The sequence below is a fragment of the Harmonia axyridis genome, chromosome 4 (genome assembly GCF_914767665.1).
Source record: "Harmonia axyridis chromosome 4, icHarAxyr1.1, whole genome shotgun sequence".
Taxonomy (NCBI): Eukaryota; Metazoa; Arthropoda; class Insecta; order Coleoptera; family Coccinellidae; genus Harmonia; species Harmonia axyridis.
Window position 1 is genome coordinate 39424973 of NC_059504.1, and position 12829 is coordinate 39437801.

The 12829-nt window shown below is 34.8% G+C and overlaps 2 non-coding genes across 2 annotated transcripts; one reads left to right on the forward strand and one right to left on the reverse strand.

Moving 5' to 3' along the window:
* Positions 1-6401: 6401 nt before the first annotated feature.
* Trnar-acg lies at positions 6402-6474 on the forward strand. Its single transcript has one exon. It is a non-coding gene; the product is annotated as a tRNA-Arg (tRNA).
* A 1887-nt stretch (positions 6475-8361) lies between these two features.
* Positions 8362-8434, reverse strand: Trnar-acg. The gene has a single exon. It is a non-coding gene; the product is annotated as a tRNA-Arg (tRNA).
* Positions 8435-12829: the final 4395 nt, after the last annotated feature.

The following is a 12829-nucleotide window of genomic DNA, read 5'->3' on the forward strand; positions in this document are numbered from 1 at the left end:
AGATCCAGTATATTATTGTATTATTAGATAGCTTATTTGATGAAAATTTCAGTTATATGCCATAACTTGAGTAGGTATAAGGTCAACAGTTTATGGACAGTTATGGAAAAAATTGATGCGACGAGCACTCACATTTTTTTAATATTGCTGCAGAATTTTTTTTTTTTTCGGAAAAACCTTCTTTATTTTCAATTCTACCAATATGTAGTATTATAAGACTGTTTGCAGTTTGGACCAAAAGTGTTCAGGGTGTTTGTGAGAAGCTCATGAACTTGGCCAAATCAAATTCGAATTAAAAACCACATATTCTAATATTTCAGTCATTTCTACGTATAATGGAGGAGGGTTACTAAAGCAAATCCTATACCTAAAATGAAAACTTCAAAAGTTATCGAGGAAAAATGTGAACTAAGGAAAAATGCATTTTCTGAGTGAAGTAGTCTGTGACTTCCGGAAAACATAGAAAGAAACTAAAAGTCGATGTTTCGATAACTAGATTCGACATTTCATGAATTGGAATTAATAATTCGTATTATTATTGATAATTTTGTTGGTTAATGGATTCTCAACAACCCCAACGCACTTGAAATGTCAAAATTGATTATTGATTAAAACGATTAGTTGTAGAGGTCCGAAAATATTTCAGGAAGAAAGCTCATCATCTCAAACCTCAAAGTGCAAATTTTCCGCACAAAATTATAATAAGTTTTCCATTAACGTCTAATAGGCCATCGCGAAAAATCACCCTGTATATACAAGGTGTTGAGCATAACAAATATCAAGTAATCGAGTATTAAGTATTATTATCATCAGTTCATATCTTCCTATATAGTTTTTCTACCTCCTACAGTCCTACTCTATAATTTCTGAAATAAAACATAGTCAATGTTGGACATTTCTGTTTCTTAGATACTGCGTTGCTTTCTACCACAATGATATCAAAAATCATTAAATGATATATTTTTATTATGTTATCATAATAGGCATTCATCCTTTTCAAACATTGTAGCAGGATCAACACGCTAGCGAAGCCGCAGGTTGAAGCTGATTTCTAATGAATTAATAACTATCATATATGATTTCAAATCGAGAATCTTATTTTATAGTTTTTCAAAAATTATATTTCTCAATTTATTTCCGCCTCAAAAATTATTCGAATTGTATTCTTATCAATTTGAAACTTCTTATCCCTAACTTCAGTTCAGTTCATTGAAAATTCTATATAAAAAAACTAAGGGTTGCGCGAGCAACAGTAACGATAATCTTTTTCGAGTATGAATATCATCCCTATCTGAACTTCGATTGATGTTAAACTCTCCCCCTGATGGCCTCACTGTCCCTACGCACCATTCACAATTCATTTCTGCGATGCATTATCAGACTTCATTCAGAACACACTTGAGTTTTTATTTTCCACCGTTTTGATTCTTGAGGGTTTATTACCCTATGAGGGTTGGTGGGGGCGTGCTCTGTTGTGCGAAAATTATAAACGCTTTTTCATTACTTCGAGTATCGAGTCGAAACCATTCAGCTCGAATTATAGGATTAACTTGTTTGAATAGGTTCCTGTAGGAGATTAGGTTTAGATTAATCGATATTTCTACGTCTAGTTGCAGGATGGTTAATTATTCAGGGAGAATTATAAGAAACCTCATTTATTCAAGTACCAAATTTATAACAGATAATACATATTGCGAAAAAAATATTCCGAGTGAGGTTGATGACTCTTCAAAACAACAATACACATACAAAATAAAATAATATCGATAAACTTTACATAGAGTTACAACTTTGCTTCCGCCGTTTTTTCCGACATTCGAGGCTTTATTGTGAAAAACTGGTTATTCATTTATGATTCAAAGTATTGTCCATCGCTGACCACTATACTTTCTCCCATCTTTCGAGCAGAGTACGAAACCCGCGTTGAAAAAACTGGTCATCTTTTGAAGCTATCCACGAATCGATCCAATTTTTTACTTCGTCATAAGACCGGAAGTGCTGGGTGGCCAGGTCGTATGCCATTGATCGAAACAAGTGATAGTCCGAGAGAACAACGTCTGGAGCGGGGAAGGACTTCCCATTTCAACGTTTCCAAGTATGTTATGACCACTTTCGCAACATTAGGTCGAGTGCTGTCATGCTGTAAAATCACTTTATCATGTCTCTCGTTGTATTGCGGCCGTTGGTCTTTCAATGCTCAGCTTGAACGCATTTATTGCGTTCGATAACGGTCGCCTGTGATTGTTTCAGTCGGTTTCAACAATTCATAATACACTACGCCCAGCTGGTCCCACCAAATACTGAACATAACCTTAGAACCATGAATATTCGGTTTGGCCGTCGACGTGGAAGCATGGCTGGGATATCCCCATGATTTTTTGCGATTATCGTATTGAACCCATTTTTAATCTTCACCCAAAATGCGATGCAGAAAACCCTTCCGCCTTTGTATTTCAAGCAGCTGTACTCAAGCAAACAAACGTCGTTCAACATCTCTCGGCTTCAACTCGTACGGCACCCAATTTCCTTGTTTCCAATGATTTTCAGGTATTTTGAAATTGCCTGTTGCGTCACTATCAATGATCCTGCCAATTCTTGTTGCGTTTGCTACGAGTCTTGATCAAGTGATGTCTCCAATTCTCCATCTTCGAAAACCTTCTCTCTTCCGCCTCCATGCTGGTCTTCGACGTCAAAATCACCGTTCTTGAAGCGTTGAATCCACTCTCGGCACGTTCTTATACTAAAAACGGCCCCGCCATAGGAGCATTCGATAAGCCCCAGGCGAAGATTTCATCATATTACAGTACAAAATAAAATCCTTCCGGAAATGACGACAATTTGTAATTTTTAATCGAGAATAACTTGATGATGCAGACACAAATCTACTAATATTTCGATGGCGTTGTTCTCAAATACTCAAGTTTATTGTATGACATCTACGATTGATTTATTTCGACTACCACCTACCGCTATTGCAAAACGGCACTTGCATCTATTGCAAAACGTCGGAAGCAAAATAACCTAATAACATAATGTAAAAAAGAGGGAAATACATATTACATACATCAAAATTTCACTCAAAACAAATATCCACTCTGTCTTCGTATTCTCACATCAATCATTTTTATTATCCTTTTAAATTTATTTCACCAATGGTGACTTGTTAAGCTTAATTCATAGGGATTAAAAGATAATACCTATAGTCAATATCATAAATCTGAAATAATTCCAATTGAGACTCCCTCTCTCATTAATTAATTAGTCTTTCCTTTCTTTTTCTTTATCTGATAGTTTGTTGTTCCTATATAATAGGCAGTACTGTATTGTACGCCCCCGTAACCTCTACTTCGAATTATAAATTCGAACCAACCATTCACTGTTGAGTACAAAATACTGTGCCTGAAGTAGCTTTGAAATGCAATATAGTACATCCAAAGTCACTTGGAGGAAGCCAAAATATTTCTTTTATACAAGGGTTATCCAAGTTTCCAGAAATTCCTTTGGGGCCATTGAATTTATTGCCTAAAAATACTTTAAAATGAAACCCGGTATTTAGCGGATCGCGGTATCCACTTCGAAGGGACATCTGGCCAAGCGTTTTTATAGACTAGTTCAAGTGACTTTGGATATACTATAACAAAGCCTGCACAGAGCACACAAGCACACAATCTGAAATTCTGGAAGGTCCTATAAAGGTCTTGGAGGTACTCGAAAGAAGAAGAGCTTAAAATTTTAAAGCACAATGACTCGAAGGCTATCTCAATAAGAGGTTTCATTTTGATATAAATCCAATTCTATATTTTAAGAAAGGTATTAGGGGATGTTTATTTCATTGTAAAGAGGAAGGTATGCCGTTAACGATGGAAAATGATATGAGGTAGACGACTGCCACGGCTACGTCTGCAGAATCATACTTTTTTCATGAAATTTGCCACAATCAATTTGCTACTGTATGTCCTGGATAACATCACGAATTCTATCTTTAAGGTCTTGAATCGATTGTGGCCTTATTTTTCATGAAGCCCCAAAAAAAAAAGACTGAAGGTGGTAAATCAGAAGATGGCGTTGGCCAATTGTTATAACACGACGAGGATATTTTTCTTGCAAAATTGCTATTGTTTCGTTACTTGTGTGGCACGTAGAGTTTTCTCGTTGAAAATGTACGTCCTCTACCAATTCCGGTCACAAAAAAATCTTGAATCAGCAGCAATATTATCAGCTGTTCCTATTCTTCACATCACTAACTTGTCCCAATAGCTCCAATTTTTACACCAGTTTCACTATTGGTCGGGAAGGTGCTTCGCGACAACCCAGAAGTGCTTTATTTTTGCGAAATGTAAATGCAAAGTTTTCACCTTTATTTCAGTGAATTGAATGAACCTCTTATTGGAAAACCCTGTTTATAGGATCAAGTTTCTAATGACCTGCATAAATGTTTTATAAAACCTGTGTTGGTCTGGACCAGTAACAATCTTAATCTTTTTAAACTTTGAATCAAATGAAGAAGCAACATATAAGCTGCCAACTTTAGGTCACCTATCTGCTTGAATTTGTGGTAATGGTTTTTCCAAGATCTCCGCGACAATTCCATCATATTAATGGCATCCAGCGCAAGAATCATTATATCCGATCTAGCAAGTCAGATTCTCCCGCGACTTCTGTTTCGAATAATCTCCATTTGAGTATCCGAAGCGATGAGGTCTTCGTTAAGGATCTCTGTGCTAATGAAAGGAAACCGTGCATTTTTGGTTGACGTACTGAGATGGCGGAGTTAATTAAGCAGTTATGAAACTTGAGCAATTTGTAACAATTAAAAACTTTGTGCGCCTTGGCATCCGAAACACAAAGTGCACGAACTTTACATATTCTAATTACAACTTCGGGCGTTGTTGAGAAAATCCATTTAATTATCTACTAAATTAACCGCTTATTCCTCTCTTCTACGTATACACCGAGATCACAGAATTGTTCATTTTGTACCGTTATCTGGGAATGATCATGAATATACAGGGTGCGAATTGAATTTAGGGGGTGATTCCTTCTTTCAAAATGGATGCATAATGTTATATGTCATACTTCAACAACGCTGTGAACTCATATACCTATCATTTCTACCGGAACTTATATACAATTGTATTTTACCTCTCAGATATTTAAACTGCCAGATTGAAGCCACGTAAACTTTTAAGTTCTATGGATACATACTTTCCTTTAATCAGATGAAAGTGACAAGGAGATTTGGCAATGAAATTCTTGTAATGTCTTCAACAAAAGTCTAATCGTTGATCCTCAAGAGAAAGTTCCAGGTTCGATATTCCTAGGAAAATTTGGTCAACTTTAAATCGGCTGAAACTGGAATATTTGTGTCGATTATTATTCAATGAGATATACTTATGATAGTGGCAAAATACCTTCTGAATGGTTGAAATCTACGTTCATAGCTATTCCAAAAAAAAACGCCCACAAGTGTGAGGAGCATAAACTGCTATGTCTGATGGGCCATGCTGACATATACAAAAAATGTGAAGAATTCAACGGTACAACTCAATTTGCATATTTTTTCGATGTGCAGTGATACCATAAATTCTAATTTTCGAATCCTGAATTCGATTCCTTGTAAAAGATAGTATGACGCGAATAGTTGCTGTCCTCAATAGCAGGTAAATCAGTATTCGACCTGTATATTCTAAAATTATCCACATTTTGAGTCAAGAAAAACTATAAAATAACATTTGAATAAGATTAACGCGTCTGACTACGGATCAGAAGATTCCAGGTTCGAATCCTGGCAGGATCGCAAAATTTATGTGCCTAATGCCTTTCGAAGACTGTAGACATCCGAAACCAGAAAAGGCATAGGCGTCCCCAGCGTACTATGGGGGCAGCTGACCCCCCCTGAAACCGTACATATTGCCGGGGCTACAAATTGAAGGAGCGCAAAGTCAGTTGATAAAACAATGTTTTCTTAGTGGTAACATAATAAAATTTCCAAGTGACCATTTTTTAAAAATCAAATAGGCGCTCTCAACTAAAGTTATGAAAATACAAATAGGCACTAAAATGCACCTTTATGAACTACGTCGTCTTTTAACTGCATATAGACATATAGAGCATCGTACTTTTGAACAATTCGGGAAGTTTTTTGATGAAATCGACAAAACCTCCTTTAATAAATTTGACAAGGTGATATTGAGATAAAAAAGACGATTTCACATGGAATTGAAAGGCTCCTTCAAAGAAAATTCAGATAAATAGGGCAAAGCAGTGCGGCGAAATTTTGTTTGCCGGGCTCCAAAATGTCTAGCGGCAGCCTCAATAGCAGGTAGATCAGTATGGACCTGTACATTCTAAAATTATCCCTATTGTGAGTCAAGAAAAAGTATGAAATATTCTTAGAATAAGGTCCTGTGGCGCAACGGATAACGCGTCTGACTACGGATCAGAAGATTCCAGGTTCGAATCCTGGCAGGATCGCAAAATTTTTGTACCTAATGCCTTTCGAAGTCTTTAGACAACCGAAACCAGAAGAGGCATGGGCGTACCCAGCCTACAATGGAGGCAGCTGCCCCCCTGGAAGCAAGAAATTTAATCGTTATTAAATTTTTGTTGCAGGAATTCATTACAATTCTTTAAAATTAAAAATATATATATCTACATCATTGAAAATGATGAAATCAGGGTAATTTATTGTTATTTTATAAAATGTCACAACCTGAACAACCATGGTTTGCCCTTCTCCCCTTATTTTGATCCTAGGTACGCCCTTGCGTAGAAGTGTTGATCTTTGGCATTTGCTAGAAAAGAGGTGCGCCAAATGACAATCAAACGTCCACGAAAAAGTAGCATTAAAAGTAATCATTATTGTTAACGTCACATAAGAAGTATTTCCAAGTTTCATGTTGAATTTGCATATTCAGCGTCAACTCTTGGTTAAAAAGAAGGACCTTCACTATGAATATGTCAGCTTATTATGTAAACAAATACACAAACCAATAACTACACCCATACGGGCAGTCAGAGCTTTTTTTGAATTTTTTTTTATCTGTACTCTTATGTCTTAAATCATAATTGAAAATGTATGATACCACGTTCACATGCTTTGTTGTTGAATTTTTTGTAATGCTCTTTGTCGCAAAATTTTTTTTTTCAATTCAAAAAATTATTTATACAGGACCAACCTCAAACCTATATAATTTTTTTATTTATCATCAAATTATAAATTATTATTATCAGACGTATTCACACATTGGTCTTTAGAAACAAAACGACCCGATACTTTTCGTTATCTGAAATAAAATACCTAAAAGAGAGGAAATCATTTCCAATTCAAGTGAGAATATTTTCGATACCGGTTATAAATCACAAAAAATATTCCATCCCAGAATGAGGTCGTCCACAAACGTGTGTAGTATAGTATTACCATCCCCAATCTTGAATAAGTGCTATACATGTTCGGAAATAAAAGGCAGTTTGTGGTCAGTTATGATACTTCGTCATGGGATAGCGATCTTGTATTTCCTGCGTTTGACCAAAAGACGGTCGTATATTCGAAGGGGGCGAGTGTTTATCTTAATAGAAAAGGAGTAGAGTGACCATAACAAAATATGTATTCTTCGACACCTAAGGGAGATGAAGAATGGAGAGATGTGATGGCCAATACTTAATCAAGAAAGACAGCTTTACTAAACTTTGATCTAGCGATCAACTCGTGGATTTTGATTCGAAATACCTATACAGGGTATTTCATTATGCATTGGACTAACATATACATGGTGATTCACCGCGATGGCCTATTAGGAGTTCATGGAAATTTGTATGTTGTGGTTTGAGACAATGATCTTTCTCCCTAAAATATATATTTTCAGATCTCTACAACTTCTGGTTATACCAGAAACAGACTACTACTTCCTTATTTCAAATGGCACACCCAATATATTTTTCATCATAAGATAGCTATTTTGATGAAAATTTCAGCTATACCTTGGATGAAAACTCAACAGTTCATGAGTAAATGGGATTCCTATGGAGAAAATGTGGGCGACGGGGACTCACATTTTTTTGAATATTTCTGCAGACAAAGTTTTTTTCGAAAAAAACCTTCATCATTTTCAATTCTGCATATTGTAAACCTGTTCGCGGTTTGGACGAAAATGTACAGAGTGTTCATCAGACACGAGAATCTGCGCAGCTCAAATCGTCAAAACGTATCCATATGACTTAAAGATATTATTTCTCTATGGATATAACCTATAACAAAAGGGGCAGCTGTCCCTAATCCCTATTGTTACGCTGGTTAGGCCCATGCCTCTTCTGGTTTCGGATGTCTACAGACTTCGAAAGGCATTAGGCACAAAAATTTTGCGATCCTGCCAGGATTCGAACCTGGAATCTTCTGATCCGTAGTCAGACGCGTTATCCGTTGCGCCACAAGACCTTATTCAAGTAATATTTTATACTTTTTCGTGACTCACAATGTGGATAATTTTAGAATATACAGGTCGAATAATGTTCTACCTGCTATTGAGAACAGCAACTATTCGCATCTTACTATCTTGTCATCTGTGTCATCTGAATTACCGCAATAGCAGAGTATAGAAACTCATAGAAACTATAGTTCCTATACTGTGGCAATAGTTCCCGAGAATGATTCATTAAGTTATCAGATGGTACTAAAATAACAAATCCCAATTATGGATTATGGACCTTTTGAATGAGCATGATAGCTAGATTTCTATCTATTTGATAATTTATTATTTGAAATAAAATTATCTATTGCTCCTTTAATTATTATCAAAGCATAATTCCAAAGATGAATATTTGAAATGATCTTTCAGCAATTTTCCCCGAAGGGTTGGATGAATATTCAAAAAGATGTTTAAAATTTTCTGAATTTACATCTTTTATATCATGAACTTTTTATAGCGAAGGTGTTATAAAGCATTCTTAATTGACTGCAAGCCTAGTCGGTTATTGAATTTACATATTTTAAAGAATGAATTTCATATTTTTTGATTGTGCTAATCACATAGTCTCGATTTTTGTCTGCATTGATAAACTTCTGAAATTTGCAGGAATATGTTCTGATAGTGATACGATATGATTCACCGTATGATACTAATCATACTAGTCGGAGTTTCATTAATTTGAAATATTTTTTATTTATTTTAACTAGGTTAGAAAGAAGAGATTTCATAAATTTAGAAAAAAAGATTCATTTTAGGATTAGATCACAAAAAATTCAATTATTTACATACTTTCATTTCAATCCAAATCTTTACACAATATTTAAATATATTCATATCAATCCACATAATGATTGAAATTACAATTCTTCATTTTTTCAAAGACACTTCATTTGTGGTAATGAAAATTGAATAAATGAACTTCCAAATGTCTGTTTTTTATTTCAATGTTTGATTTCCTGGAATCTACGATTACAAACAATATCTCTAGCAAGTTAATTTACCAAATAACCAATTAGTTGACCATGCCTGTGATACTATTTGATCTCTGCTTCAGCTTTAAACTTCGTTTCAGCAGGTCCGCCGCCAGGAGCGGCATACCGGACATTTTGCCAGGGCGCCAAATTGTAGGGGCGCAAAGTTAATAAAACAAGACTTTTTGCAACAACGTCGTCTTTTTACTATAGATTTATAAATAGGGCATCGTACTTTTGAACAATGCAGGACGTTTTTTGATGAAATCCAGAAGAATCACAGGGGCTCTTTCAAAGAAAATTCATATGAATTAGGCAAAATTTTATTTTGCCGAGGTGCTAAAATTTCTGGCGGTGGCCCTGCGTTTCAGAAATCCAAAATGACAATTAACGTACAATTCACTTGCGATATTTGACCGTCGACAGGTTGATAATAATAATATATATTTATCCTGATTTATATTAATATACAAAATCAAAGTTGTAGGTAGGTATTTTGATACCTCAATAAATGAATTAAGATATCAAAATATTTTTTGCATTATTTTATTCTCAGCAGAATATTTTCACAATTTCAAACTGAAAATTCAAATCTACTGAATTCTGAGTTCAGTGATATAAGAAATTATTAATGAGTACGAGAAATATCGAATTCCAAAAAGAAACACAATTATTATGAATTCAATGTTATATGAATTAATTCACTCTTCAACAAATACCACATATAATAATAATATTCATTTGAGAGTATTATTTGAAATTAAATCAAATTTTAATATTTTCGATAAAAAAAAATTCAAAAATCACAATCTTCCCATAAATTCACTCAATCTGTTTTCAGTCCAAATTTTACTGAGTGTTCTTATGTCACTAATATTTCCTAGGATCCAGTTAGGTAGCTGTGATAAGTAAATTAATTATAAGTTCAAGTATAAGTAACACTGTAGTAAAGATTAATAAAGATTCGATAAACTGGTTCAGCATCACAAAAAAGTAGGACTACAAGAAGCACCCTGTATCTCGAAAACAAAGCGTTTGCAAGCTCATGTTTATGGGCCATTTCAATTTTAAAATTATCCAAGAAATCTCTCATTTTCCTTTGTAACTCCAATTCAGGAACACTCAGTATAAGATAAAACAATCGAATTGGTAATAAAAAAAAATGATTTCGAGTAATTTGGTTCAAACTTCGTTATCAAACCTCTTTTTCTCACATTATAGATATAAGTAAACAATGTCGTCAAAAATGTTTTTTTGGTTAACCCCCCAAGAAAAAAAAATATCTACGGCCTTGCTAGGATATGTCGTGACTCATAAGAGAAAGTTCTGTTAATTGATGGCTAAGGGCCTGTTTCATAATGGCGACGCCAGCTTTCAAAAACAGAGGTGGCCAAGAGGGGGTTGGATTTTTTTTGGGCGGCCAAAGTAAAGCGAAACTACCAAAATCTACCAATATTTCATAGACATGTGACACAACTACTGATGAAGTCACACTGGCGAATGCTTCAGTCTCTCGGAGCTCGAGGAATCCTCTTATTTAGTCTAAGCGCACACGAGATTGCAGAAATATATGCCGTGCGACGCGTACCTAGCAAGCTCAAGTAATTACAAGTTGCTTGATATAAAGTCAAGCAATAAATATCTAAAATCAAGTCAAGTAGTTGGTTAAAATGTCAATCTACTTGTTTTGATGAATTCCTATTTGTGAACTACAACAAGCGGAAGTTATTCAATTCCTGCAAACTTGAATATTTTATTTCAGTATAAACATAATAAGATTCGGCTTTTTCCAAGTGATATTCCTGATGGAACAAGGTTTCCATTTTTCAGGCCTTCGTGACGTTAAATTTTTTTAGTATATAAAAGCATTCGAAGAAGTCAATTTAAAGTGTTAACCCTTTCATTCGGAGCTGTAATCTTCCATCCATTTACCTCCTTTGTATCGGATTTTTCCTGTTGATTGTTCGCTATTTTCCAACCCTTATTTCAACTGACAGAAGGAGAATTTCAGTTAGATTGTCTGAGATAAAGTCATTTTATAGTCGAATAAAGGCCATTCGAATTTTATACGTCTCGTTTGATGGAACTCTGAATGCTGAAAATGGGAAATCAATAGAATTGGGTGCTATTTATACCGTCTACTGTAGCGTCTTCACTCTTCTTGTCATCTGAAAGAGAAAGATAACGAAACTCAATGTTGAATAATAATCAACAAACAAAGATTGTAAAAGAACCACGCACCGCATCAAAGGGAAATTTTGCTTTCGGTGAATTTGCTTGAATTGTTTATATGTTGTAGAACTCGTGATGCTGATCAAATGTCTTTATTGCATCACCGCTCTTAATTCAACCATTCAGATAGTATAGGGTGCTAGAATAGTTATTTATAATACAAGTGCAGAAGGCATTGGTATTCTTCCACGAGTTCAAAATTCAAAAACGATCCACGAAGTGGCGAGTTTTGGAATGAACGAGTGGTAGAATGAGCCTTCTGTACGAGTATTATACATTATTTTCTCTAATTCTGTGGTTATTCCGTTCATTCTTCCACATCTTGTAGAACAAAATCGTGCGAGAATATATCAGAAACGCACAGTTTTCATGGTTATATTTTATTATTCTATATTGGTACTCCGAACTTTCGGCCACGGCTTTATCTGTCAATTCATCAATTTGCCTTAAAGAAATTAGTTCTGCCAACCAACATTTTTCAATGCAAAAATCACTAAATTATATTTATGGAAATATTTCATTAATTTCAACGAAAATGCAATGAATTAGAGAAAATAATGTATAATACTCGTACAGAAGGCTCATTCTACCACTCGTTCATTCCAAAACTCGCCACTTCGTGGCTCGTTTTTGAATTTTGAACTCGTGGAAGAATATCAATGCCTTCTGCACTTCTATTATAAATAACTATTCTCTAATTCATTGCATTTTCATTGAAATTAATGAAATATTTCCATAAATATAATTTAGTGATTTTTGCATTGAAAAATGTTGGTTGGCAGAACTGATTTCTTTAAGGCAAATTGATGAATTGACAGATAAAGCCGTGGCGGAAAGTTCGGAGTACCAACATAGAATAATAAAATATAACCATGAAAACTGTGCGTTTCTGATATATTCTCGCACGATTTTGTTCTACAAGATGTGGAAGAATGAACGGAATAACCACAGAATTAGAGAAATGACTTTTCTAAAATTTCAAATGGTCATTTTGAAGAAACTTCTTCGAATATATGAACCAAATCGAATTCGCATCGATTGTTTATACAGCTGTTTAAAGTCCATTATAGAGAAGAGTGATTCCTGCACGAACTGAAGATATTCGGGGTGAGCACAAAGATATCGAGTTCTTCAGTTACTTACTTCCACAAAAATGAGCGG